At 32.9% G+C, this 27,668-nt stretch overlaps 1 protein-coding gene across 6 annotated transcripts in view; it reads left to right on the plus strand.

The window, feature by feature from the left end:
- The window catches only part of SNF4Agamma (SNF4/AMP-activated protein kinase gamma subunit), a 559,866-nt gene that overhangs the window by 29,713 nt on the left and 502,485 nt on the right, over positions 1 to 27,668 (plus strand). The window contains exon 1 of one of the 6 annotated variants that reach the window (XM_085810579.1): positions 14,618 to 15,046. The exons of 4 other annotated variants lie outside the window; for them this stretch is intronic. The gene's annotated coding sequence lies outside the window, so the exon portion shown is untranslated. Of the gene's footprint in view, positions 1 to 14,617; positions 15,047 to 27,668 lie in introns of those variants that run through there. One more of the 6 variants, XM_085810584.1, reaches the window with a different exon arrangement.

The raw sequence follows: 27,668 nt of genomic DNA on the forward strand, positions 1-27,668 counted from the left end.
AGGTGTTTTTGTTGCTGTTACCAATCTCACTTGTCTGAAAAAGGTCAGCACAAGCCCACGACATTCATCGTGACAAGGAGTCAAATGCAACTGCCACTAGCAACAGCCTTGAATACTATGGGTGGCAGCCTGGTTTTAGATCCATTCTGCCTCCAAGTCTGACTTCCACCTCTCTTCATTTACCACCAATCTCTCGGGAGAGACTTTCGGCTCTCCGTATATTTAGACACTATACATTTACAAACGCCATGCCACACAGACATTATACATTTACAAGTATCAATGCCTTATCCGGGATTCGAACCCGGGCCTTTCGATATGGCAATCAGCGTCGCTAACCACTATCCCGGCTATAATAGGTGCTGGTAAATTATACATGCAATACCCATTCGTAAAATTTCCCAGGTCCCGAAATTTATTGCTCTGTAATCAGTTAAGGAAATTCTTTTATTTTTAATAAAAATCGAAATCGTTGTATAGCATGCGGAGTTCACTCTGACGAATAAATAATTTATAGAGATTGAAAAAAGGGGGGCTGGAGTATTTTAATTGCAAAAAAAAACTATAATAAGATAAAAATACATAAAAATAACATACGATTTCCTAATATTAAAAGATTAAGAATTTTTTCTCTTTCTATTTAAATGCTCAACCGTACATTTTCAGTAAATGTTTTCGAAAGAAAAAAATACCTGTAGATTACCGGTAAGCAGATTTTAATTGGCAATTTAACCGAGTTACCGATAATTGAAAAGTAGGTAAAATTACCATCTCTAATTTGTACGCCTAGAGATAAGAATGCGTTTTTGCGTCTTATCTCTTATGCCTTATCACGGCTGTACTTTAATTCTCTTTCTTCAGGTCTAAGTTTTAAGAGCTTTTCTTTTGCGCATCTTTAATTTTGCTTACAATTTCTATAGACATTTCTGAGAATGTCAGCGCTTCTGCTTAGTTACAGGCACTTGTTCTTTGATTGGTTATTTACTAGTGTAATTTTCTGTAGTTAATGACGTAGATGTTCAATAAAACAAATGGTTCTTTTATAGTCTTTCAGTTTAATTAGCGAATTATTTCAGATACCATCAATGCAGTATTTTGCGTCGAAAGTTAAAACTCATTCAGCCCGTTGCTTTAACAGTCTTAAACTCAAATCCTAAAGTGAGAAAAGTTAGGGCGGAACATGTTGAGATAATTTGTAAAATTAAATAAAAAAATTTCCAAACTAATACGAATAACAATTTATCCTAAATTCAAAAGCTAAATTTTTAAAATCGGTGATATAATCTGTAAAGTTTAACTCTGTTGGGTATCATCCCACTTTAAACACTGGGTAGACGTTAAGCGACTTATCGCTAAGTACCCCAGATACTTAAGAAGATTGTAAAAGACCCTTTTTTAAAACTGAATAAGATGAAACAGAAGACACTCTTGGTGCTCGCAACTCCGCCAGCATTTATGGCCAGAACTTAAAAGTAATAAGTCAAATGTAAAGCTAAATTTAAAAAGATTAATAGTCAAAGGCTGCACAGGGAAATTTAACGCGATGATGGCTCAGAATTTCACCCGCGTGAATTCAACTATCGGCAATTATAATGCCCGAAGACAGGAACTCTTGTCTAAAATAGCAACCCTAGTAATGTGGTCAAGAGTGGCAGAACACGCTCTAGCTTAACAATCTAAAAACACTTAATTGCAAGCGAACTAATTTTCATTCTGGCGGGAAAAGGGAAAGAGATAAGTGATATTACAACTTCAAAACATAAACTAGCTAGCTATTCAAATTCAAAGTACCTAACAAATCTGTAACAGTCTATAACGGAAATCTACAAGAGCATAATGCATAACTTGATACTGCATTCAGACACTATACATTTACAAACTAAATGAAATCAGTTTTCATGGGAATCCGTGTATTAATTCCTTCTAAAAAATGCCTACCAGCAGCCGAGCAACGCTGGTAGCTTGGTCCGAGTTCGAATCTCGGCTAACGGGTTGGCTGCATGGGCGTTTCCGTGGTTTTCCCAAAGTGTAATGCGAGCCATTTTTCCTTAAAAAGTCTTCCGCGAAGACATCAATCCTCTTAGACAGATAGCCATCGTGTGATTTGCCATAATCAAATAAACTAAACCAAACTTTCGACGAAATATTACATTAAAAAAATCTTATCATATTTTTTTATAATGTTAATTCTTTTAATTTTTCGTCTCTCAACTTGCCAGAGAATAACCACTAAGCACCTACAGTACGATCTGGAAAATGGTTTCGCTGCCAAGAAGCTTTCGTGGATTTTTCTCTATGTAACGTGAATACGAATCCGGCTTCTTTAGAAAATCCTCCACGAAGGCATTCCACCCTTTATGCAGACAGTCCAAGTATACTTTGTCATATAACGAGCTAATGAATCCAAATCCATTAATTTTCCCTACAGTTGTCTACTCTGACAATTTATTAATAACTAATATTGTAACTTTACTTCTTAGCCATTTTTAAACGTATTTTCACCTAACGATGCTTTGATAAGAGTTAGTTTTCGTGCTGAGAAAAGTCTTTTCGAGAGGTTGGTGGTAGAGATAGAGGGGTGGGCTCCTTCAAAATTGATTGCGGACCCGAGCTAATTCGCACTGTCATCTGTGCGAATTAGCTTCGTGTCGTTGTGAAGGCTGTTGCCAACGGCAGGCGCTAACTTGCACTACTTGCCAAGAGGAATTCCGTGGGCTTGGGCTGACTGTAGATCAGACAAATGAGCATTAGCAACAACAATTCTGAAGATCAAAAGTAATGAGTGTTGGTTGACTTGAAGTGAGTCTGACACAGTTGGATGCTCCAGAGCTGATTTTTCCTCAAAGATTCATATTGTGAACCTAGAACAGAATTTTGAGCATAGGAACAAGTTGATGAAAAAATACAATCATTACCTCATATACCAATTACTCAGATTTTTACCAATCGATATTAACTGCTGCAGGCTGTTACTGAAAGGCAGAGTTTGGGTTGAAATACCAAACTTGAAACTAATAAATAACATCAGAAAGCAAAAATATATATATATATATCGTTTATGCTTTCAACTTAAGTAAACCATTTTTATAAACACTGTTTTAACCTTGTGAGGGACTCACAGTGATAATAATTCATTCGGCGACTATTTGACAACAGGATGGCCAAGTTAAAAAACATGTTAACATCAAAGCATATCAGAAATCTATCGTAAACTTCATGGCAAGTTTCCAGATTACTGCAACGTTTTCTATAAATAGCAGACGAAAAAAATTAGCAGCATGTGCTTCATTATGTATGAAAATGCACCTCTAACTGAAAAATAAGCATGCGCTGTTCAATAATATTTCAAGGACAAAGCGATGGGCAGTTTTGTTTTGTACAGAAATTAAAAAAGTAGATCAGGAAAGTTATGAAGTATATTGTTATCATAAAAACAATATTTTCATTCAGGAACTTGTTTCGTAAGACGTCTCATCTGTTTAGTTATTCTTTTTCTTTTTACATTTGCTTTCTTTTTCTTTGTCTTATTCATAAATATGCATAGAATTTAGTCACATGTGGCTTATTTGCATGCATTCAAGACTTTTGCAAAATAAAACAATTTAGTTCTTTCCGCATGTTAAATTTTTCTCCCCCCTTTTTTCCTTTTACTTTAGTATCTTTGTAGTACTTTTTGATATTGTATTTTAACTTTTATTGGACGATGCAGTAAACTCCTTAATCTAAATTAAAAAGCCTTTTAGTTGAATTAATTAAAAACGTGATACCATAGAATATTCATAATTTGAAAGAAAGGGAGATACTTCCGGTTTTACTCTAAGCAGAATTTTCCATAAATGAAATACAGAAGTGATGAGTATTTACAAATTTGATTACTTGTATTTGATTAAGCTTCTTTAAATTTCGTCACTTCGGTATTTATAATTTGTATAGTCTGTTAGGATTTTTGGAAAGAGAGAATGCCCTTCCCGAAAGCTGAGTCATGGATCGTCTAATTGCTGACTGAACGTCTAAATCATTTACAATACAGAAACACTCAGGAGATTATTCCTTACATTCTCCCACAGGATGACTCAGAACGGCTGAAAGGAGGAGTGAGGAAAGCTAGAAGTTCCAGTTTGATTCCAGTGTAAACATAGGTATGACGATTTTTCGTCTTTCACATTTTATTTTGGATTCCATTTTAGAGATTATTAATATTTTCGTAATGAGGAACGGGAAAAATCGGCAGTGCTTTTGCCGGGATTCGGACCACGAAGCTTGCAAATATTAACTAAACACGTTAGCCACTTACGTAAGGAGCATACACAAAAGTGAATGTGATAATCTCTTAGAAGTTTATTTTTCCATAAGTCTGCATCGTAATCATAGATTATCATTATTATGCGAGTGTACCTTGTTAACAAGTTTCGCGAATTTTGGTGATCACGAAGGAAATATTGAGTGAAGCCTGAGACCTGATGTTATGATGAAGAGAAATGGGGTTTTGACATACAACGACGCTATAAGAAACTTTCCCGAGAAACGCGCTTCTTCCAACACTAGTGTAAACAGGACGTTTCTAGCCGAAATAGTTCACCTCAGGGATCTGTTTCCCATACATACCCGAGACATTTAATGTAACTGGAAAAAATGTTTTGCCGCCAGTTTTGTCTCGCGCAGGAAAGGAAGGAAAGAATATATTTCTGGGAAATCAACCACATTTGCAAATATTTCTGGAAATGTTTCTTCGATGCGCATTTGAGGGTAGCTAGCACATGTGATAGCGACATAAAGGTATGGGAATAATATTTCTTGTCCAAACAGCTGAAATTGCTGCCTGTTCCGTCTTACAGATAGCTTCTCTGCTCAGGTCTTCGCAGCGACCCAGTTGGATCCGCTACATATTTATGACTTTGAACTATGATGACGACAGACTTTGATGACAACGACTATAGACTATAACGAAATGTCAAAATTTTATTCATGGGCTGTTATTAGTCAGCGACATATTACCTTATGTAAAGCACATAATGTACAAAGAGGGAAAAGATTGTTCTAGGAAAGGTTTTATTTATTTTTTTAGCCCAAAGGGCGTTACAGCAGAAGGATTATTAATTTCATTTTGGGATTTTGAGGTCATTCACTATAAATGTCGGTCCTCTTTTCAAATTGTTACCACCAAATATTATCGCTCTGTGTTACATTTAAAGAAATTAAATAATGAAGAATCTGCATAAATGTATGTATGTTTCTCGCATTGTGATAAAACGACGGTACCTAGAGCCATCAAATTTTGAATAATGTATGTTTTCACCCTAATATGGGCATCTGGAAACCCAAATTTGGAATTTGTTTTATTATCTATTTCATATTTTGTAAAACTTTAACGAATTTTTGAGTACCAAACTCAGCGATGTAAAAGAGAGCAGTGGCAACACTCTACGGGAGGGGGGGGGAACCTTTTTATCTCCAGTCCTCGGAACTGTGTATCAGAAATTCTAAAGATATGCTCATTTAAAAATTATTTTGCGACATTGCTGTTGAACTGAATTTTATGGTATAAGTGCAAAGAACATGATATTTAATAAATAAAGTTAACACACAAAACGTTGAAAAAACTCCCCTTTGGACGTAATTTAAATTCTGAAACCAGTCAATTTTTTTTATATCTTTTTTCTGATTATGTTGTAAGGATCTTAAGTTTTACTAACGTTTATTTTATTTTAAATCTTTACTATCACTTCTTATTTTCTACTTCCGGCCAGAATTAAAAGCTTTAACTTATTTATGCAAATTTGTCTGGCGAACGCCAAGTACTTAAGTTGTGGCTTTTTGCCAAGCGAGAGAGAGGAAGGAGTTAGTCGAAGCAGGCCGCTTGCCTTAGCAGTTTTACTCGGTTGCTGGTTGCCTTCCAGGCCAGAGGTTTAATCCTCTTAATAATTTTAAACGTATTGTAGTGTTAACAGTTCTCTGTACTACATACGGCTTCCTGTTAATATACGGCCAATCTTCCACGTAGGCCCTTGTTTATTATTCCAAATTTAAGTTAGAGTTTAGTTAGTATTTTTATATTCTTACGTTCAGACCACAAGTAGTTGGTCTCTGTATTCCGAGGTACGGAAATTATTGTAAAGAGTGAAAAATAAAGGTTTCGTATACCCTTCCTGTGTATCTTGTCTACTTCCCACATTTATTGGACATAGCTTTAGTAAGCTCCCTGTTCAGAGTCAGGTTCATGAATGTTCCCCAAGCAAGTAAGGCGGAACACTGAACCTGATAATGTTACTTAGGCAGTCTGTCTGTTCTACCGGTGCGCGTCGTTGACTATAGTGGCTAGCAGGTGTTTCTTTGAGAAATGGCATTATTTCGTTTGGAAACCTTGTATCAATGGCGGTCGGTGGGTCAAATTAGATGACATTTTTCATGTAGTGTATGCATATATATTTGTTTTCTGCTGTTTTAAACACTCTAGTGAAATCAGTCTTTCAATAATTTGAATTATCACAGATAATTTTGAAGCATTTATTATGCATAATAAGCATAAAACTAAAGATTAATAAAGGGCAAGGGTAGCAAGGACAGGTTATTGAAAAACGCTTTCAAAAGAATTTAATTCATTTTCCGAGCCTTAACTGCGCATGTAAAATTAAAATGAGAAAAAATAAAATCGATGTCAAAAATCTGGGGGGGGGGATTTAAAAAAATTAAATGATAATAATAATAATAAAAAGAAAGAAAGGAAATCTGAAAGCTTTCAGATTTTATATTACACCCAAAAGGGCGTTTTTCTAGCGTTTTGTATTTTACCTTTATTTATTAAATATCATTATCTTCGCACTTAAACCATATAAAATTCAGTTCAACAGTAAAAAATATTTAAAAACAGCATATCTTTAAAATATCCGATACACAGTCTCGTTCGTTGGAAATAAAAATGTTTGTTTTCAGTGCAGTGTTACCATTGCTCGCTTTGAAATCGTCGAGCTTTGAAATAGGTAATAAAACAAATTCGAAATTCAAAATTCGGGCTTCCATGTGTCCATGTTTCCTTAGAGAATTATGTTATTCAAAATTTGATGACTCTAGGACTGAGTTGAAATTTGATGTTGTTTTTTCACAATGCGAGAAATATTTATGCATTCATGCAGAATCTTCATTATTTAGTTTCTATAAATGTAATACAGGGTTATAATATCTGGTGGCAACAGTTAGAAAAAGTGAATCATCGCAGAAAGTGAAACGACGCAAAATGCCGTTTTGAAAATATAGCTCTTTGGGTCTAACGCCCCTTTGGGTTAATAACTAGTATCTTATATTAGAAAAGGCGAAGAGGAAAATAAATGTGTGTGGCGTGGGCGCAGTCAACGGATCAATGTTCACGCTTGAGTTAACATTTGCCGTACTTTTTCTTTCGTCGTTTCGTCGTACTATTTATATTTGGGATGTAAATTGTTGAAAGTATCTGTATGATGTAAACAAGCTCCGAAACTTCGATTAATTGTTTTGATCTCCTTGCTTGTTTATTCACAAAGTTTACACTAACTGTTGACTATACTAACTTAGTATTTGAAAATACTAGAAAATATCAAAATGTTTAACTTAATTATTCTTTGTTTCGAAGCTGCGAATGGCAATGATTTTCTCTAAAATGGAATTCTAAGTTTTGAAACTTTGGAACCAGGTAAGGCGTGATTTTTGTATATTTAAAATTGTGAAGTTCAAGTTTACAATTAATGCAATCAGTAACATGTTTCAGAGTCATTAGGTTATATCCATGCCGCAGACATGAAAAATATGCAATGATTCCGGGATTCGAATTCAGAATTTCCCGATTACGCGTCAGACGTGCTTCCAATTAAACACGAAGGCACGCGGAAAGGAAGGAGAAAATACTTTTAATGTTATGAGGTCTTATTATGATGTTATAAGGTTTAATGTCTTATCATGATGATTGCAGTCTGCGAACTCTTTTGATGTTAGTTTTACGATACTATAAGATGAATGAGCTTTCAGGCATAAGTTGCCTACTTTAAGTATTGCTTGCTTTAGTTATTATTTATTGTTACTTATAATTTCCAGAATTAACAGCGACATCAGCATCTTGGTTAATATGATTCAGAAAGGCAAAGAGAAAAAAAAATTGTGTGTGGCAAGGGCACACTCATCCGATCTTTTATGTTTACATATACAGTGTTTTCGAAAATTAGAGTAATCTAAAACAGTCTGAGAGAGATCATTTAGCAATAAAAAAAATTCAGTTCTCTCCCTGCTGTCTATAAGTTAACGTGAACATTAAGCAGCCAAAAAATTAAGTTCTCTAGGAGACCTCGCCGAGTTAATATCAATATTAACACATCAAAAATATTATTAGGGACAGACCGTTCAGGGTTGAAAACAAGGGTTGAACGTTGGACTTATACAGGTAAGTTGATTGGTCATTTTAGTTTAAAACATTATTCGATTTGTTAGAGAATTGGTAGATTACTAGTATTCAAGACTTCTCAAACTATATAATTTTAAGATTCCAATATTCAAGTTTAAACTGCTTTAAATGTAACCGAATGTGTTATTGTTTATCAAGTGCCTTAAAAAATCCTTCGGTCTTAAAAAAATCGATACCTGTCAAAACGAATATTTTCGTTGAAATATGGTACCCGAAATTTTTCGTGATTACAAATTAGAGCTTTCTATTTTTACTTTACAAGGAAGTAAAAATAGAAAGCTCTAATTTGCATGTAGGTATATCTTAAGAAATTATGTACTGACCAAATGATGTTTTCTTTCGTGAAAGGAAAAATAATTCAATTGCATACAAAATAATGACAGGCCGTTATTATAGCTAATTACAATTCATTAATACTCGGGTATATTTTGAAATATAATTTCAAAGTATACCAGGGTATTAATAATCTGATGATTTTGCACTAACCCTTCTTGCACTCCTCAAAATTAGAGTAACACTGATATGTGAAGCTCGTTGTTGTTGCCGGGAAAATTAGAGAGAGAGAGAAATAAAAGGATGGTATCTTCTTGCGCAATCCTTCACATCTGCTTGGACGTTCGTAGCTCTGACACAATCTACCTTTGTATATCTTTTCTTGCCAAAGAATCCACTGGAATGCTTCAGAATGTAGTTTAAAATATATATCGTTACGTAATCAGTTTGTGAATTTTAACCAATTCTAAAAAGCTAGATTTTAACGAATTTGCCACTCTAATTTATTTCTTTAGTGACAAGTGTATCAATTTTTTTTAACTTTCTGAAATAGCATTTATTGGACATCTTCCCGTTATTGTGCATGATTGGCATAAAGCCACATCGCAGGAAGTTCTGAACTACACTGTATATTTAAACAGTTGTTACAAACCCGCAAACGATGTTCTCACAGAACTGCTGATGTTTTACGTTGAATGTTAAAAGTTTCCTTGGAACTGCTAGCTTAGCAATTTTTTATAACAATTGGAAAAAACTAATTAATTTTTTTGAAGGCGCGAAAATTTTAGAAGTTTGCCGTTTGCTCACTATTATTCAATGTTCGCCACTGAATACTGAATTTAATTTACTCAGGTAGCCTAAATTTAAGGCAAACAACTTTATGTTGATTACAGGTGACTTGTCAAGCCATATAACTTGTTAATCTTCAGAATGTGACACGAAAATGAATTTTACAGCACAAGCATATTTTTTATTCTAATACCTTTGAGTCATGAATTTGCTTGATGCTTTATCTCCCAGTTTCATCGCATTTCGTAAATAATATAGTAGGTGACAAAACTTTTTTTCGAAGTCTGAGTGCACGGACGTAAAGGTTTATTATATTTTGAAGAATATAACACAAACCTCAGTTACTTGCTGCACGAAAAGTCCGATTCGGCTTTGTTTATGCCATTGTTTGACTGAAAACTTCGTCTCAGCAAAGAATTATGAAGGAATGAAAATGAATGAAATTTTGTTGAAAATTTTTTGGAAAATAATTTTTTTTTTTCCGTAAAATAAGCTTTTATTTAAAAAAATTAGTGAATTAAAGTTAGACAAATAATTTACCACGTAATTAAACGGGAACAGGGAACTAAATTATTCTCTTTAAAACTTTATAAGGTATTTCTCCCGCCTTCGTAGTGTAATGGTCAGCACACTTGGCGCGTATTCAAGAGGTCCGTGGTTCGAGTCCCGGCGAGGGCATTGCTTATTTTTTAAGTCTCCTGCTTTCAAAATACCTAACGTCTCTACAACTTCATCTATAATTTTATATCCAGAATAATTAAAAGCATCTGCACCCTTGATAAAGGTATAAAGTTAATGCCTTGTACTTTTAACAATGCAATTTGATTAATGGATTTCGTTATTTGTGTACCCATACTTTTGTTATTCTTGATATAAAATTGTAGATGAACTTTGTAAAGAGAATAATTTAATATCTTGTTCAAACTTAAATACACGATAAATTATTTTTCTAGTTTTAGTTCATTAATTTGTTAAATAAAAGCTTATTTTATAGATTTTTTAAAAAATTTTCACCATTTTAGTCTCAATGACACGTTGTGAATCAAATTAATCAAATGAAAAATTATTTTTCGGAAATGAATAATTCCTTTTACTTTCAACAATTCTGTTGCATCAAATGGTCGAAAAGATTCAGTGATGTTTCCTCCAACGACAACAACAACAAAGTAATGAGGGGGGGGGGAGAGAAAGAAAAAGAAAAAAAGAAAACTGAAATTACGGTGAAATTTTATACAAAACTTTTTTTCTGCTCTATTCGATGGTGCAAACAGTGAAACTCTGAGATTTTTTTAATTTGTTTTGTTAAGCGAAGATATGGGCAAAAAATCGTTTTAACATTAAATTTAAAAAAAAAAAAATCTAAATCGAATTTAAAAAAATCGCTTCACTCGCATTGTATTCTCATTCCCAAACAATGCGTGTACAAAATGAACTCTGTAGCTTATAGGGAAGCAATTTAAAAATCAATGATAAACTTTTGGCTATGGCGACAAAAACCATGAATGGGATACACAATGCACAAATTTATTTTTAAAAAAATAAAGTACGGCGGAAGATTAGGATTATACTTGTCAACTTCTGCTGCACGATCCTGACTGACAACAAATGAAGCCCATTTTCATTTACAGTGGTTTTCTGCCTCTAGTAAATTTTGCCGCCGAATTTTACTCCTCTTAAATTTCTCCGTCCGGTGCTGATTGTTCAAAATAATGTAATATGATATTTTTACAAAGGTTACTGGCACGGTTGCGGTCGAGTTGGGAATAAAAAATAGAAAAATAATTTATCATGCAATTAATATAGCAACAAGAGAAAAATAATTTAACATGCAATTAAATAGCAACAAGAAAATGCAAGAGATTAAATAATTATATCTTCTTGCCATTTAATTGCATGATAAATTATGTTTATATTTTTAATATGAACTCTGTGTATCATAATCGTAATACTTTGCACTTTGCACTACTGAGAGAGCTTCCGACCTAAGGTGATACCTAACGGAAAAAGCCCTTCCGGTGGAAATTTTTTATTGAAAAGATTCTTTTCACAGAGTGTTTACAATGAATATTTTTGCATGATTGTGATAGTTTTACATGCCAGTGAAAATTATTTACAGTCTTCTTTGCATTTGCATGCTACGGTAGTTCAATGTTTCAGATGATCAATGTTACATTAGTTCAATGTTTCAGCTGATACTGGTTGAGGTCTTGATTGATTGATGAGAGGGTCTTGGTTGATTGATATAAACATCAGCTATAGTTTCAGTTTAGATCTTAGGCCAAATATTATAGTGCTTTTACTAAGTGATTATTGAATTAAGTTAATTTTGATATATACGAAATAAATACTAAAAATAAATAAAAAATTCCATTGCTTGATATTAGAATCCAAAAAAAGAAATTAGTCGATGAAAATAACTGTTGAGGTTATTTGTTAAGATTGATACAGTATTCTATTGTTTTTGAAAGTTTATTATATAAAGCAGGTTGTTTTAATAAATGTTGGGTCTATTCTTTCCAGTACTGATTTGAAGGTTTATTTAAGTGATGCTCTTTTGTATATTCACATTCAAAAGCATAATAGTCGGGACTTCCTATTTTACCACAATTGCAAATGTCAGTATCTTTGAGCTTGAATCTTTTTAAATATGTTAGAAATGGACCACGTCCAGTTAAAAATGTTGTAATAGCAAAGGACGATGATATCAATTTAGTTGAAACATTTGGTATAAATTTTAAAGTTCTTTGTCCTGTTTTAACATTAGTCTGTATTGATTGTTACTGTAATAATAGGTCTTTGAATGTGATATGTTTAAGATGTGGTTTTGGAAAGGGTATTGTAAATTCTGGTAGATTTAATCCTACTGCTGCTTGATTAGCAAGATAATCTACTAGTTCATTACCTGGTATACCTGTATGGGCTGAAACCCAATTTAGCATTGATCTCAGTACTATTGAAATATTAATTAAAAGTTTTTGAATTTCGTAGACTATAGGATTTCTGCAATAAATACCACTTATAGCTTCAAAGCTGGGTAAAAAATCTCTGTAGATATTAACTGGGCTATTAAATCTATTAGATAAGTTTATTGCTTTTTTAGAGCTATTAATTCAGATTGGAAGATTGAATTGTTATTATGTAGTCTTCTTCTCCATTTATAGATCGCTAGATTATCCCTATATATACATATACCAGAGCCTGTACCTGTTTTAGATCCGTCTGTGAATATAGAAATGCCAGTTGATAATATTGTTGTAAAGTGCGTATTAATATTTTCTTGAAGATTATTTATGCTTGGATGACAAGAGGGGAAAAAAAGAAGGGAAGAAGGGGGAAAATGGGGACGCTAGAAGAAAGGGAGAGCCTTTTCTTATGATTTGTTCGGGGTGGATTAAATATCTAACTTTCTCTGCATTCAGTTTTATAGATAGGAAAATGGAGCAAAGTTGTTGCATGGCAAAAAATGCTGTTTTGTATGACGAAAATTTTTTACTGGAAGATGACATCAAAACACTTTTTTTAAAAGGGCAGAGATAGAAAGACACATGTTTGTTTACGTCAATGAATTTTTGTTGTAAGTATATTGAGTATAGTTTGTATGTTGAATATTATGTTGTTTCAATATAGAATGCATGGGAAATACTCTTTACTAAAATGGCCTTTAATCATTTCAGATCTAAGGACCATTTTTCAAATTACAAGACCATTAAGGATCGTCAATATTTGGTTAATTTTGTAATGCCATGTAAACATTTAATTGTTTTTATTTTAAAAAAATATATGAGCAACTTATAAAGGAAATAAACATCTCTCAGTTAATGTGAGAGAAAAAGAACAATCACAAGTTACAAATGCCAATACACGATGAAAACAATAAGTTTTTTCCCCCAAACCGAGTTTGTATCGGAAAATGAAGATTTCTGTATTTCGAGACTGTAACATATCCATGAAAATATACGAATTTGATTCGAATAATAATTTATATGCATTCTGACCGTCAGAAAAATTTCCTAATTCTAATTTCAGTTTTCCGAAATTTATTTAAATACGCTTAACACTAGTCTTATAAATTACTTAAGTTGAACGTTCGTTTAATTCCTCTTGGGGTTGAAAATACACTTGCATGCAAATTTCTGCCATAAGCCAACTCCTTTTAAGATGGCCGTCAGTAAAGTATTATTTTTTAGCCCTCTGCGAAATTAAGAAGAAAAATATCAGACAAGAGATTCTTCGTCTGTGTGTGTGTTGACATTCAAGGAGACTTGAAAACACCTTTCTTTTAAAAAAATATATCCCCTTATAATCTCTAGCACACCCGTTTTTATTCCCCTTCGTAATTTACATGGAGGTAAGAAAGTACTTTTCTACCTCTATAGTAATTTCTGATATTTTTACGTACTTCCCCGGAACGACAACACTGGCACGTTTCGTCGATGGAACACTGGGAATAAAGTACTCCAAAGTTTAATCCGTGTGCTGCAGTACAGCTTACGTTATTTCTTGCAATCAAATTTTGAAAAGGCACTCTGATAGGCTTTATATGCACTGAAATGTGATAAAGTAGTCATTATGTTTATCATACTTTCCTTGTCCGATTTCGAGCAGAATGGAAACGTTATGATCCGGTCGATCTTTACATTTGATTTCTCGTATACATACCACACTTCATATACTTAACTCTTACACTATTGAACGAAATGTTTTCTGCTATCATCCCATATATTTACAAAACAAGTATTGCGGAAATTGGCAGTTTTCTGCATCAAGCTTGTAACAGAAGTAAACAACAATAACTTCGACTGAAGCTTGCTTTCACTGCAGCAAGATTTTAAATTTAATTTATTCTACGAATATTTCTTATTTTTTACAGAACGTTGAATGTCTCTAGAAAGATAAAACAAGTTATCATTCTTTTCTTTTCGAACCTTTTAGGGGAAAAAAAAGAAAAAAAAAAAAGATTTACTCATTTTTTATCGTGCCGATGAAACATCCTATTGTACTTCTGCTCTTTCAGTTGGCGAGAGCGCCGAATCGTTTTCTGTGCTTAAAATACGCCTACCTATCCACCTTTATAGCCATAACAACAGAAGCCACTACAGAAACTCGCTCCAGAGTGTTCTTGCTGTTCACGGTCGCCAGAGAGGATGAGAGAATTAAATAAACAAACCTGACGCTTTGGAACTTCCTCAAATGTACTTGCAAAACCGGATCTTTAGAGGTTATTCATAGATTGCATGTGAATTAAATTGACTGTCAAGATACCCCGATCGGAACCTCCCCACCGAACGCCCAGCTTCTTGTGAAGCGGTTTTTATTTCTTCCCGCAAGATGCAGAAAGGCAAAAAAAAAAAAAAAAAAAAAAAAAAAAAAAATCCTGAAAGGTGGAAGACATCTCTTTATCATCAATACAAACAGACATTTACTTGCGTGAGCTACGTTATCTGAACCTCTGTTTTGTCTACATAAATCCATGCACATCTGAAATGCAGTAAATCCTAGATTTAAACTGGACGTTTGGTTATCGAAGATGCAGGAGAGACAGAGTAATTTGCATTAGTGGTGAGCAAAATTCTCGATCGCTCTTTGCGAAGTAATCGTTAATTTAAGTTTTGTGTATGCAAAAATACTGATAATCATTACACTTATACTCGCATATCTTATTCTACTTCCTCAGTTTTGCTCTGGATGTATTCTTCATATTCAATGAGCTGTAAACTTTGCACCTAGAGCGGAAAGAAGAAAATATTTTGGCAGTATATTATATTCAATTATAATCTCTAAGCTCAAAACAGTTGTAGTTTTTATTAAAGCAGTTAAAAGTGTTGATAAAATGGGAATTATTTTAACAAAATATACTTAAAAAAACTCAGTTAAATTCATTTAAAAGTTAAGAAAAAAGTTTTTAGTTATAACACTTTTTCTCATTTGGTTTTAAGAATAAAAAAGTGAAGTTGCCAACAAAGACGTTCTTAAAATCAAATTTTCAAGTTAAATGAATTAAATGTAAGAGTTCTTTCGCACGTAATATTTGCAATATCACTTCTGCTGTTCCACAAAATTATGTTAATGAGCCATTGTAATTCTTGCATTAGTAGAATACATTTTTCAGTAGTTAATTTTTATTAGCCCAACGGGCAATTTGCCCAGAAGGACTATTACTCGTAATTTCGTTTCGGCATTTTGCGTCGATTCACTATAAACGGCGAATCACCTTTTAAATTGTTGCCACAAAATATTAGAGCCTTGTATTTTAGTTAAAGATGTTAAACAATGAAGAATTTGCATAAATGTATGTATGTTTCTCGCATTGTCATAAAACAACGGTATCTAAAATCATCAGATTTTAAGTAGCGTACGTCTCCACCCGAATATGGGCATCTGAAGCCCAAATCTGGAATTTTGAATTTGTGTTATTAATTAATTTATTATTGTTTTGAACTTGTTTGTCATTTTTATTTCTTTCTTTATTTATTTTTAAAATTTGGTGCTCTTAACTTGGCACGTAACTTGAAAAAAAATGTATGGTATTTTATTTTATACTGTTTTTAGTTCAAAGAAGGCAGAGGGTAAAATAAAGAAAGAAAAAATCACTGCTTCTGAATATAGAAAATTTAGAATTTTAGTATACCAAAGAAATATGAGACGTCACTTTGTAGAGTCATTAGGTTTATTGGAAGCAGGGGAGATGAAAAATGAGCAATCGCCGGGAATCGAACCACGGACCTCTCGAATGTGCGCCTAGTGTGCTGACCACTACACTACGAAGGCATGCTAAGAAGGCGAGAGAAATACCTTATATACTCCCCTTTTTAAAGGGCGAATGGGGTTTTTAGGGAATCAGTCGCCAAATCTTGGGTGTGGAGAATCATCATCCACCACCCTTCCCTTTTAGTTCGGGAGCGACTGTAGAGACATGTTATTTTTTGAAACAAGAAGAGGTGAAAAATGAGCAACGCCTTCGCCGGGAATCTAACCACAGACCTCTGGAATACGCGCCCAGCGTGCAGACCACTACACTACGAAGGCCTGCTAAGAAGTCGGGAGAAATACCTTATAACTTCTTTTTGTAGGTCTTCTGATCTATCCGATGATGTGAGATTACATTCCATTCATCTGTTTAAATTTCCATTTGATTTAATAATCCGATATCGTCTTCGCTTAAATCGTCTTCTAATAATGATTTATACAATCTTTGATTTAAAAATCCGTCATTGTATAAGGTTCTGACTTGTGTAATACAAACTTTAAAAGTTCCTTATATCCTACTAGACAGTCAAGCAAGTCCTCCTTCTGAAGAAAAGCCCTGTGAAGGTTTTAAATAACCTTTTCATTAAAACTTAAACTTAACATAAGGCACTCAATGAAATTATGCCACTTGCGGATGTTAAATAACACAAAATTGAAAATACAATTTAAAATGAATATGTTTAAAATGAAATTTACGTAACTAAACGTTGGCTCAAAACTTGTAATGGCGCGATTTAACTTCGGCTTGAAAAATGACTAATGTTGGAATGCTAACTGGCAGAGCCCTGTGAGAGAAAAATTAAAGGCGAGAGTTGTTACCTTAAGCTTCGTATATAAAGCATTCAAAAACCCTCGCCTCGCCGTTAACTCATTTGCATATTGGTGAGAGCTAACGAAAAGGAGAAATAGTACAAATATTCGGATTTGTTAATTAACATAAAATAAAATTTATAATTATGATAATAATTATAAATTTTATTTTATTATTATAATTATTATTATTTTTATAATTTTATTATCATAATAATTTAATTATTATATTATTATTATAATAATAGTAACCTCATTATAATTTAAAACGTTGGAGAATGTTTTTTAAAATTTAATAAATAATGATGGCAATTTAAAAAAAAAAAAAAAAGTTCTTTGGAATGTGACATATCAATAATCGATAGAAAAGCACCTTGAAATTAAAATAACTATTATAAAATTAAGATATACCTTACAAACTGATCAAACAAATGAAAGAGCTAAATAAAACCACGTGATAGGGTAAAACAACAAATGCTTTAGTTGCATAACTAACGCATTTGCTGCTAGCCGTAGCAGTCTACAACTGTAGGCATACTATGTTTATTTCCTGACTATATTTGTTTTGGAAATATACATAAAACTATAATACGATCTGTAATAAAACTGCCTTACATGTCGAGATTTCGGATATAGACAATGCTTTTCTCTAAAATCATGTATAAAAAATACGGTTCTGGAACAATGCACCTAATTAAAAAATTGTATCCCTTAAGCGTCAAAATTTATCCCTGTGAGCCCGGCAAGGGCCGAAAGATAAGAGTCCTGAACACTGGTAGTTCGGTTTGGTTTGTTTTGTTTAATAAACGGTAAAACACGCAAGTGGAAGACTTTCAAAAGGAAAAATGGCTCGTATACACATTACATATGGAGAAAACCACGAAAACGCCCATGGAGGCAGTCCGTTTACCTGGAATCGAATTCAGAGCGGAACTACCAGTGTTCAGCGACTTTACCGCTCAGTCGCTGGTTGTCTCACTCGTAGTTCAACTAAGGTTCAAAATCTCAGCGAACGGGTTGGTAGCGTGAGAGTTTTTATGAGTAACGTAAATACGAGTCAATTTTCCTTAAAAATCCCTCCATCAAGGCATCCCTTTCCCACAGGCAGATAGCCCTCAAGTCTCTTTACCTTAATTAATTAACTTAACTCAGTCTATCCGTCTGAGTAAAGGGAATCTTCATAGTCGGGCTTCTTGTATATTTTTTTATTTCTCTTTGTTACCAGAGACCTTAGTAATACTCCTCGGAATCTCACCCTGAAGCATCAGTAAAATGCTGTAATGTGTTTTATTTGATTTCTGATCTTCAGGTGTGTATATAACTGGCAAAAAATCACATACGGCAGATTTAACTAATATGCGACGTGTTCTCGTAGATGAGCAATTTGCTCAGACATAAAATGGCAAGTTAAATAAATAAATAAAAAGCAATCTAAAAACTTCAGGTTACAGCGTAATACCTCAAAGAAGAGTTTACTATTAAAATTTCAAAATGTTAAAAATTATAAAAAAATATAAAATCTGAAAGCTTTTACATTACGCCCGAAGGGGGTGTTTTTTAACGCTTTGTGTGTTACCTTTATTTATTAAATATCATGTTCTTCGCACGTAAACCACATAAAATTCAGTTCAACGGTAATATCCCAAAATATTTAAAAACAGCATATCTTTTCTCGCGCGCTGGAGATATTTTTTTTTTTTTTTTTTCTGTACAGCGTTGCCGTTGCTCGCTTTGAAATCATTGAGTATGTTAATCAAAAATTCGTTGTTACAGAATGGAAAGAGATAATAAAACAAATTGGAAATTCAAAATTCAGGCTTCCAGATGTCCATGTTCGGGTTGAGGATTACATTATTCAAAATTTGATGGCTCTAGGTACCGATGTTTTTCACAATACGAGAAACAGACCTGCATTCATGCACATTCTCCTTTATTTAATTTCTTTTAAAATAATACAGGACGATAATATGTGGTGGTAATTGTTTAAAACATGAATCAGCCTTTTACATAATTCAATACAAAATTTCGTTTCGAGACTAATAGCCCTTTTGAGCTAACTCTTCTTTGAGCTAAAAATAAAACCATAGCAGTTAGGTAACACATCGTGTTAGAAATATCTTTCGTTAATTAAAAAAAAGCTGCAAATATTTATAAAAATTATTAGTTAATATATTATGAATTAAGTGCATTTTAATTGAAATCAGTTAAATAAAGTAAAAAAGTTTGATGTGTACACCACATGATTTCCTTGTACGGAATATAAAATTATACGCATTTTTTCTTGCATTTTATTTAAACTTATTGGATTTAATTAAATCTACTTCGCCGACAGCGCATAAACCACAATAAAATAAATGCATTCTTTAAAATTCACTCTAGTATTTGTTTACCATAGCGACACTTTGGCGCTAGATTCACTTAACAGTATTATATTTCGTTCATATTATAACTCATAAATTTATATTATTTAAAGAATAGAATTATCTAATCATTGCCACATGTTCTATTCAAATACTATAATAAAGCTAGAACGATGTATAAAAGAAATTAAGCAAACAAAACAAAAAAGAAACAGTTTTTCACAGACGATTGAGTATTTCTCATTGAATTAATTCAGTTCTCAGTTCGCGAGAAGGCAAAAATACATAAAAAATCAAAATATATATGTGTTAAAAATTACGAAGTAAATCTTAAACACTTATTTCCTCGAAAAAATTCCAGAAAGGATTAAGCATGATTTAATTGGCAATAATAAATGAAGACGTTTTCTTTGTTGTTTCGAAGCTAAGTTTCTCTAGACTGGCAACAAATCCACTAGTCTGCTGTTTCAAATGTAAACAATAAATGGCCGCCATCAAAAAAAATTCTTAGTGGCACCTAAACAACTTTAAAATTGTTGATAATTCTAAAAATATTGCATACATATTTACTAAAGGCATAAAAACCTCAAGCGGAAGATAAAAACAACATAATTCAATCATTTTTAAAGCAATAAATGTACAATTTACAAACATATAAGAGTAAAGAAACTGAGATCACTGGGCCGGATAACAGAGTGGATATATATATAAATATATTTATATACGTTTGGTGCGGCCGATTGCAACCAAAATACGAGGTGCACATCTACATGTTATAGCCGTCCTATATACAAAATTTCAACGTTCTTTGAGGCTACTCGTTTTTGAGTTATGCGAGATACATACGTTCGTACAGACGCCACGAAAAATTCTCTTCAGAATTAATTTTAAAGCAGTTTTATAATTTTCTTGGAGTAAACGAGTCTTTTATTCTGTTCTTACGTACAGATATCACGCAAAAACATCGTTAAATTGCATTCGATAGCGGTCAAAATGGATATTTTCGTTGAAATATGCTGCCTGAAACCTTTCGCGGTTACAATACTTCCTTTTTTTTACTTCCTAGGAAGTAAAAAGGAAAATGTAAAATAAAATTTAAATAATTAAAACGTACGCTTGTTTTTAAATTGCTCCGTTTGTTAATCAATAATAAATTGATTAAACTTGAAAGTTAAAATTAATAATTTTACTTTTTACCGAATGGCAACATGCCTGGAATCCATAAAATGTGAATGAAGGTAACAGAGTGTGGAAGATAAAGTTTTCAGTCTTCAGCTCAGTGGCAATATTTGTCAAGGGCTGCTTCTGGGTTCTTTCGGTTATTCTGTTAATGTAAAATTTGAAATTTCAATTTTTGTAAAATGTATTACCTCTTTAAATATCAAATGAAAATTTAGATGTCAAAATATAAATAGGTAAAATTTTATTAAAAATCTGCCTAAAATTACGATGCAGGAAAAGCAAAATATTCCAGTGTGTGGAAACAATAAACAAAGTAGCAGTAAAGAAGATAAAATTAAGTCAAATTTAAAATAAAAAAATTGCTTAACAGAATCAGTTAGAATAAATATTCTATCTGAGGAATTTATAGAGAGAGGAGAAGTTATTAATTCCTATTATATAATACGATATGAAAAAAAAAATAGAATTTTCACACACGTTCGCGTTAATTTCTCGGCCAATGCTGTCAATTAAAATCTTCAATCATCTGTGATTTGATAAGATAGTTAACACAGCTTTAAGACTTCGTACTGAAAGCTTAAATATAACGAGCTAGTTTCCAGTATCTACTCATTCGTTAACAAGTGAAAAGAAAGCTGAAAGGCAGTCATCTAATTCTGTTCTTAGTCTCTTTATCAGTGTTAAAGATGCGTAACGATCGTTTCTTTTAATTGTGGAAATAATCCTTTTATCCTATGCAACAAGTGGGGTTTCTAGAGAAGTGAACAATGGTTGAAAAATTGAGAAAAATTAGAATTAGCACTAGATGAGATAAAATAAGGACAGTGTATGCAGTTATAAGAAATAAAAATAATGACGTAATGCTGCTAGAGATGGCGTACATAATATTAGGGGGAGTACATAATATCCCCTTGTTTGTTCTTGCGAAGGATATTTCCAGAGTACCAGGAATTTAGGTATATTTTATTTTTAATTTCATCAATTTTCATCAATGTTACAATGCAGTTTTTCAACGTAATTCTTATTTAATTGAATACACTTATAGAGCCACTACGTTTTTTGGGGCAGGAGAGTGAAAAATCACAGTTCCCTGGCCGGGACTCGAACCCTGGATCTCTCAAATACCCCTCAAGTATGCTTCCAATTACACCACGAAGGCATGCGGAAAGAAGGGAGAAAATACCTTATATACTCCCCCTTTTAAAGGGCGACTGAGAATTAGGGGACCTAATCACCAAATCATAGTGGTGAGGAATTATCTTCCACCATATTTTTTTTTAGTTCGGGTGCCACTGTAGAGTCTTTTGGCTTTTTTGAAGCAAAAGATGTGAAAAATGGGCAATGCCCTCGCAGGGCTTGAATTCTGGACCTCTTGAATACGCGTCGAGTATGCTGCCAATTACACCATGAAGTCTTGCGGAAAGAAGGGAGAAAATACCTTATACGTTTATCACAACGAAAAAGTTTTTTTTAGTCCGTCTTTAAAGAACATTTTCTGTGTCTTCTCAATCTACCTATTTATGATTAAACTCTCAAATCGGACACCTAATAATTTTTCAAATGTGCGAACAGAATATTCCTCACAAGCGTTGAACGGTTTCTGAAGTTTTCACTCTCTCTTTTCAAAAGAAGAAAATTATTGCTCATCGCATCTTCTACGGTTGCAAAAACAAAGCCGCAAAAGATGCGCCTGTAAAGTCAAACAACTGAATGAGACTAAACAATATACCACGTGATAACTGCATAAACATGTCAAGACTTGTCTCTGGCCGATAACATTGCCTTATAAGTTCCAGGAATTGAACTAGAGCTTAGTTACTAGAAATCTGGAAATACCCTGCGCACATATTATGATAGAAAAATTCTGCGCAACTTAAAAAATTGACGAAGCGATCGATCATGATGAAACTTGACATGAACAAAGAGGTGATAAAAATGAAAATATGATTATGAAAATAGATATAAGCCAATCCATTTACAGAGACTGTTCACACGTTTTTTAGGCGATATTCATTGTATTTACAAGGAATATTTTACCTAAAGTTTTTGTGTTCTAAATGTTCCATTTGATAATCCTTATTCTTCACTATCTTTCTACGCCGTAATTTTCAAGATAACTAAACCTTCTTCCTTGTACGAAGTAAAAAGGAAGTATTGTAATCGCGAAAAGTTTCAGGCAGCATATTTTCAACGAAAATATCCATTTTTATCGCTATCGAATGCAATTTAACGATGTTTTTGCGTGACATCTGTACGTAAAGACAGAATAAAAGCCTCTTTTCCACAAAAAAAAAAAAAAAAAAAAAAAAAAAAAAAAAATTATAAAACTGCTTTAAAATGAATTCTGAAGAGAATTTTTCGTGGCGTCTTTACGAACTTGTACGTATCTCGCATAACTCAAAAACGAGTAGCCTCAGAGCGTTGAAATTTTGTATATAGGACTGCAATAACATGTAGATGTGCACGTCGTATTGTGGTTGCAGTCGGCCGCGCCAAACGTATCTAAATATTATTTATACATATATCCACTCTTTTACTCGGCTCAGTGATTTCAGTTTCTTTACTCTTATATGTTTGTAAATTGTATAATTTTTGCTTTAAAAATGATTGAGTTATGTTGTTCTTATCTTCTGGTTAAACTTTTTAGGCCTTTCGTAAATCTGGAAACAATATTTATACAATTATCAACAATTGAAAAGCTGTTTAAGTGCGGTTAAGTTTTAAATAACATGGCGGACATATTTGTTTACATTTGAAACAGCAGAAAGGTAGATTTGTTGCCAATCTGGAGAGAATAAGCTTCGCAACAACAAAAATAACGCCTTCATTTGATTATTGCGAATTAAATCATGCTTAATCCTTTCTGGAATTTTTTTCGAGGAAATAAGTGTTTAAAGTTTACTTCGTAATTTTTAATACAGATATTTTGAGTTTTTATGTATTTTTGCCTTGTCGCGAAGTGAGAACTGAATTAATTCAATGAGAAATACTGAATCGTCTGTGAAAAAATGTTTCTTTTTGTTTTGTTTGCTTAATTTCTTTATACATTGTTTTAGATTTATTATAGTGTTTGAACAGAACATGTGGCAACGATTAGATAATTCTTACGATGATATAAATTTTGTGCATTCTTAGTTACAAATGAATGAAATGTAATGCTTTTAAGTAAACCTAGGGCCAGAGTGTCGCTGTGGTAAACAAATATAGTGAATTTTAAAGAGTGCATTTATTCTATTGTGGTTTATGCGCTATCGACTAAGTAGATTTAATTCAATCCAATAAGTTTAAATGAAATGCAAGAAAAAATGCGTATAATTTAATATTCCGTATAAGGAAGTCATGTGATGTACACATCAGATTTTTTAGTATTAAAAATCTTAGAAGAAATAAAAGAGGTATTTTATCCCTTTTCTCTTGAAAAACTTTCCGAAGTCCAAGGAGGATTGTAGGTCGACGCTTGGCAATCCGCTATTCAAAAGTCCAAAAATCCCTGTACGATATGTCTAGAAGATTTGGTAGAGATATGAGTGAAGGGTATGGCCTTGATACCTGTTTCTGGTTTCATTTTTTTTTTCAGCAAATTAACAGTGGAATTTGACTTGGGGCTGCTTGCTTTGTCTTCATACAGTTCTACTGATTGATAGCATTGTGGATAAAGAGAAGGTATTTCATATTTGAAAACTGAGTATAAAATATGTTCCTGATAATATGTGGAGCTGACCTTAACAGTTTTCTGCACTGTCTTTAATTTTTATTTGTCTTTATATCCAGGGGCGTAGCTAGAGGGGGGCAAGGGGGGCATCTGTTCCCGGGCGCAGAACCCAAGGGGCGCCAAACTGATGTTACGACATTTTAGAATTAAATGTTTTCCATCCTTGGCAAGCAGTAGGGGGCGCGAAATCTTCAGTTGTCCCTGAGCGCTGAAAACCCTAGCTACGACTCTGTTTATATCAATAGCCAACAACAATCATAAATCCCTTTGAAAAAGATTCTTTGAATCATGTTCTAAGATTTTTTTTCTTCTCTTTGATGATAATAAATGCATCTCTTTTTTATTGCGGTCGTTTAAATATACCCAAGATTCATCTATTGCGACAACATTTTTCGTTTTTTATTCGAATAATTGCGTTTCTTATAGAGAATTCTGCAGCGCGTTTTGCTTTTGGCGATATGTCGTAGAGAAAGACAACGCACACTACGTTTTTTTCCCTCATTCCTTTTTAAGATTCAAATCAACATTAATAACTTTGTTTAGAGTTGACGACACTGAGCATTTTAATGATTATTCAACTGTCCTTTGACTTCGTGGATTTTCGCTTAACACTAAAACGTCTTTGCAACATTCGAAACATTCCGGTTTTTCCTTGGATATACATTTTGTACAATTTTTCTCCTTTAAGCCAAACTCTGAATTTTTTTCCCTTTCCTTATTGACATTATTATCTACCATTGCTTTAGATACCAAAAAATCATTGTCTTCACAGCAGATTTTAATAATTAAATACGAATAATTTTCTTCGTAAATAGCACAAACATAACTTTCTGTGTATTTCTTCTTTAAAAGTGCCATTTGGCATGAAAACAAAATTTTCAAGAAGCGGATGATAATTTACACTTTGAGAAATATAACTGCAGTTAAAAAAATTTCCAGGCAGGCGATTTTTTTTTTATAGAGCAAAGTCGTCTAAAAAATGTGCAAACAGTCTCTGTAAGCAGGCGTAGGTCCAAAATTGTTGCTATAATTACGATGTACAGCATCCTCCAGTGGCAATACATGAAGATATTTGGTCTAGTATGTACTTATTTTAAATATCAAATATAGTCCTGAAGAATTTGATGTCAGGTGTTTTGTTACTGCACAGCAAGGTCACACATGTTTTGAGATGGCTGTAACTGGAGTCCTAACATATCTCACATACGAAAGGTTGAAGAATTGGAAGGTCAAGGAAGGAAGCGACAACACGCAGACGGCCTTTTTTGCATACGTTTTTCGTGCAGGAAGGTGCACTGGAAAAAAATTTTTTTTCTATATCTCCCGTTCTACTGGGCCAATTGAGGAAATTTAAATTGCGTTTTTTATGTCTCGAAAACGCGACGTAGGGGTTATATATTAGGTTTATATAAAGTATCGTTCTAACATAGGTATTTGGATACAAAATAGGACTTTCTCTGAAGTAACATGCCAATTTTTTCCATATTTCGACTCAAATTATGCCTAAATGTTAAATTTTATAAAATTTGGTGCGAAATTTACGGAGAAACTCAACTATTTCTCTTAGCGTATTTTTTCAGGTTTTTCGCCAAGAATTTACATGGCGAAGTTCTTAAGTTATAGCAACCTATTTTCCTTTTCTTTTTTTCATTTAGACGAGCGAAAAAAGAGTCATCGTTCCTACTTTCAAATTATTTTAACAAAGTGCGTAAATTACATTTTCGTTATTATCGCTTTCAACAAATATGCCAAATTTAAAAATGCGCCAGTATATGGATTCACGTATATCTTAGAAAATTTTGAATAAAAAAGCTCTAATTTTTTGCAGGTGTGCCTAGAAGTACATCTACTTTAAGACGATGTTAAAAATTTTATAGGTTATAATACAAAAATTTTTCGAAAAATTTATAAAAATAATTTTAAAATACAAATTTTAAAAATAAATCATAAGAAATGTGCGAATCTTATTTGGATTAAGCCTAAATTTTGAATTCTGGAAGAAGGACTCAAGTAAGTTTAATAAAAAAGAGCTATTAATAAATATATATCAAATTCAATTAACATTGAGGAGCTATAATTTTGAGAGCTATTGTTTTGAAACTACTCCTGCGATATTTATAAAACTATTACTTTGGTATAATTTGAGTCGTAGAATCGAAATATGGAAAAAAATTGCCATGTTATTTCAGTAAAAGTCCCATTTTGTGTCAAAATGCCTATATTAGAACAACGCTATATATAAATGTAATACATATTCTAAGTTGCGCTTTCGAGACATGAAAAACGCAAGTTGAATTTCGTCAATCCGCCCTGTAAAACGAGAGACAGTAGAACGATAGATCTCTTTTTTAGTCCAAAGGAGCTTTGTCCCTGAAGGACTATTGTTTTCGTTTTGCAATTTTGCCTTGGTTCACTATAAATGTCCGTTTCACTTTTCAAGCTGTTGCCACCAAATGCTAGAGTCCTGCATTGTATTTGACGAAATTAAATAATGTAAAATCTGCATAAATGTCTCGCATTATGATAAAACAACAGTACATAGAGCCATCGAATTTTGAATGACGTAATCAGTCTACGAATATGGGCACGTGGAAGACCAAATTTGAAATTTGGAATTTGCTTTATTAGTGATTTCATATTTTGTAAAATTTAACGAATGAGTAACAAACTCGACGATTTAAAAGCTAGCAATGGCAACTTTGTACAGAAGAAACATTTTTATCTCCAGCGCGCGAGACTGTGTATGGGAAATTCTAAAAATATGCTCAATTGAAAACTATTTTGCGATATTGCTCTTGAACTGAATTTTATAGTCTAAATGCGCGATATTTAATAAATAAAGGTAACAGACAAAATGTAAAAAAAAAACGCCCCTTTTTACGTAATTTAAAATTTGAAACCTTTCAGATTTTTTATTAGTCCAAAGGGGTTTAGCTCTGAAGGACTATTTTTTTTCCCGCAGTATACATTATTATTATCTTGCTGAAATACGATCCTACGGGTGAAACAGCAGCATTGGAAGTACGAAAGATTACAGGATGTGATTGAGGTTAGAAATATACTATACTGTTCATTCACGAACCGATTCAAAGAACCGATACTGTTTACTGAGCGAGTGAACGTTGACTCCTCAAAACAGAACAATAGCTGATTTAAGGTTCACTCAATGAAAGCTCTTGTTGGAAGTGTGCCTGGAAAATTCGTTTCCCATTTTAAAGAAAGCATATTTATCTTCCAGTGTTAAAAGTTATTTTTATTTATGCCATTTTATAAATTTTTGAAATGGTTTTTAATTTATAATTTTATTGTTAGTTCTGCATAAGACAGAGGTTTTAGGGAATCTCAAAACTAAAGTTGAAAGAAGTTTAGG

The sequence above is a fragment of the Stegodyphus dumicola genome, chromosome 2 (genome assembly GCF_044657685.1).
Source record: "Stegodyphus dumicola isolate Sdum_Otavi_A_Nest chromosome 2, ASM4465768v1".
Classification (NCBI taxonomy): domain Eukaryota; kingdom Metazoa; phylum Arthropoda; class Arachnida; order Araneae; family Eresidae; genus Stegodyphus; species Stegodyphus dumicola.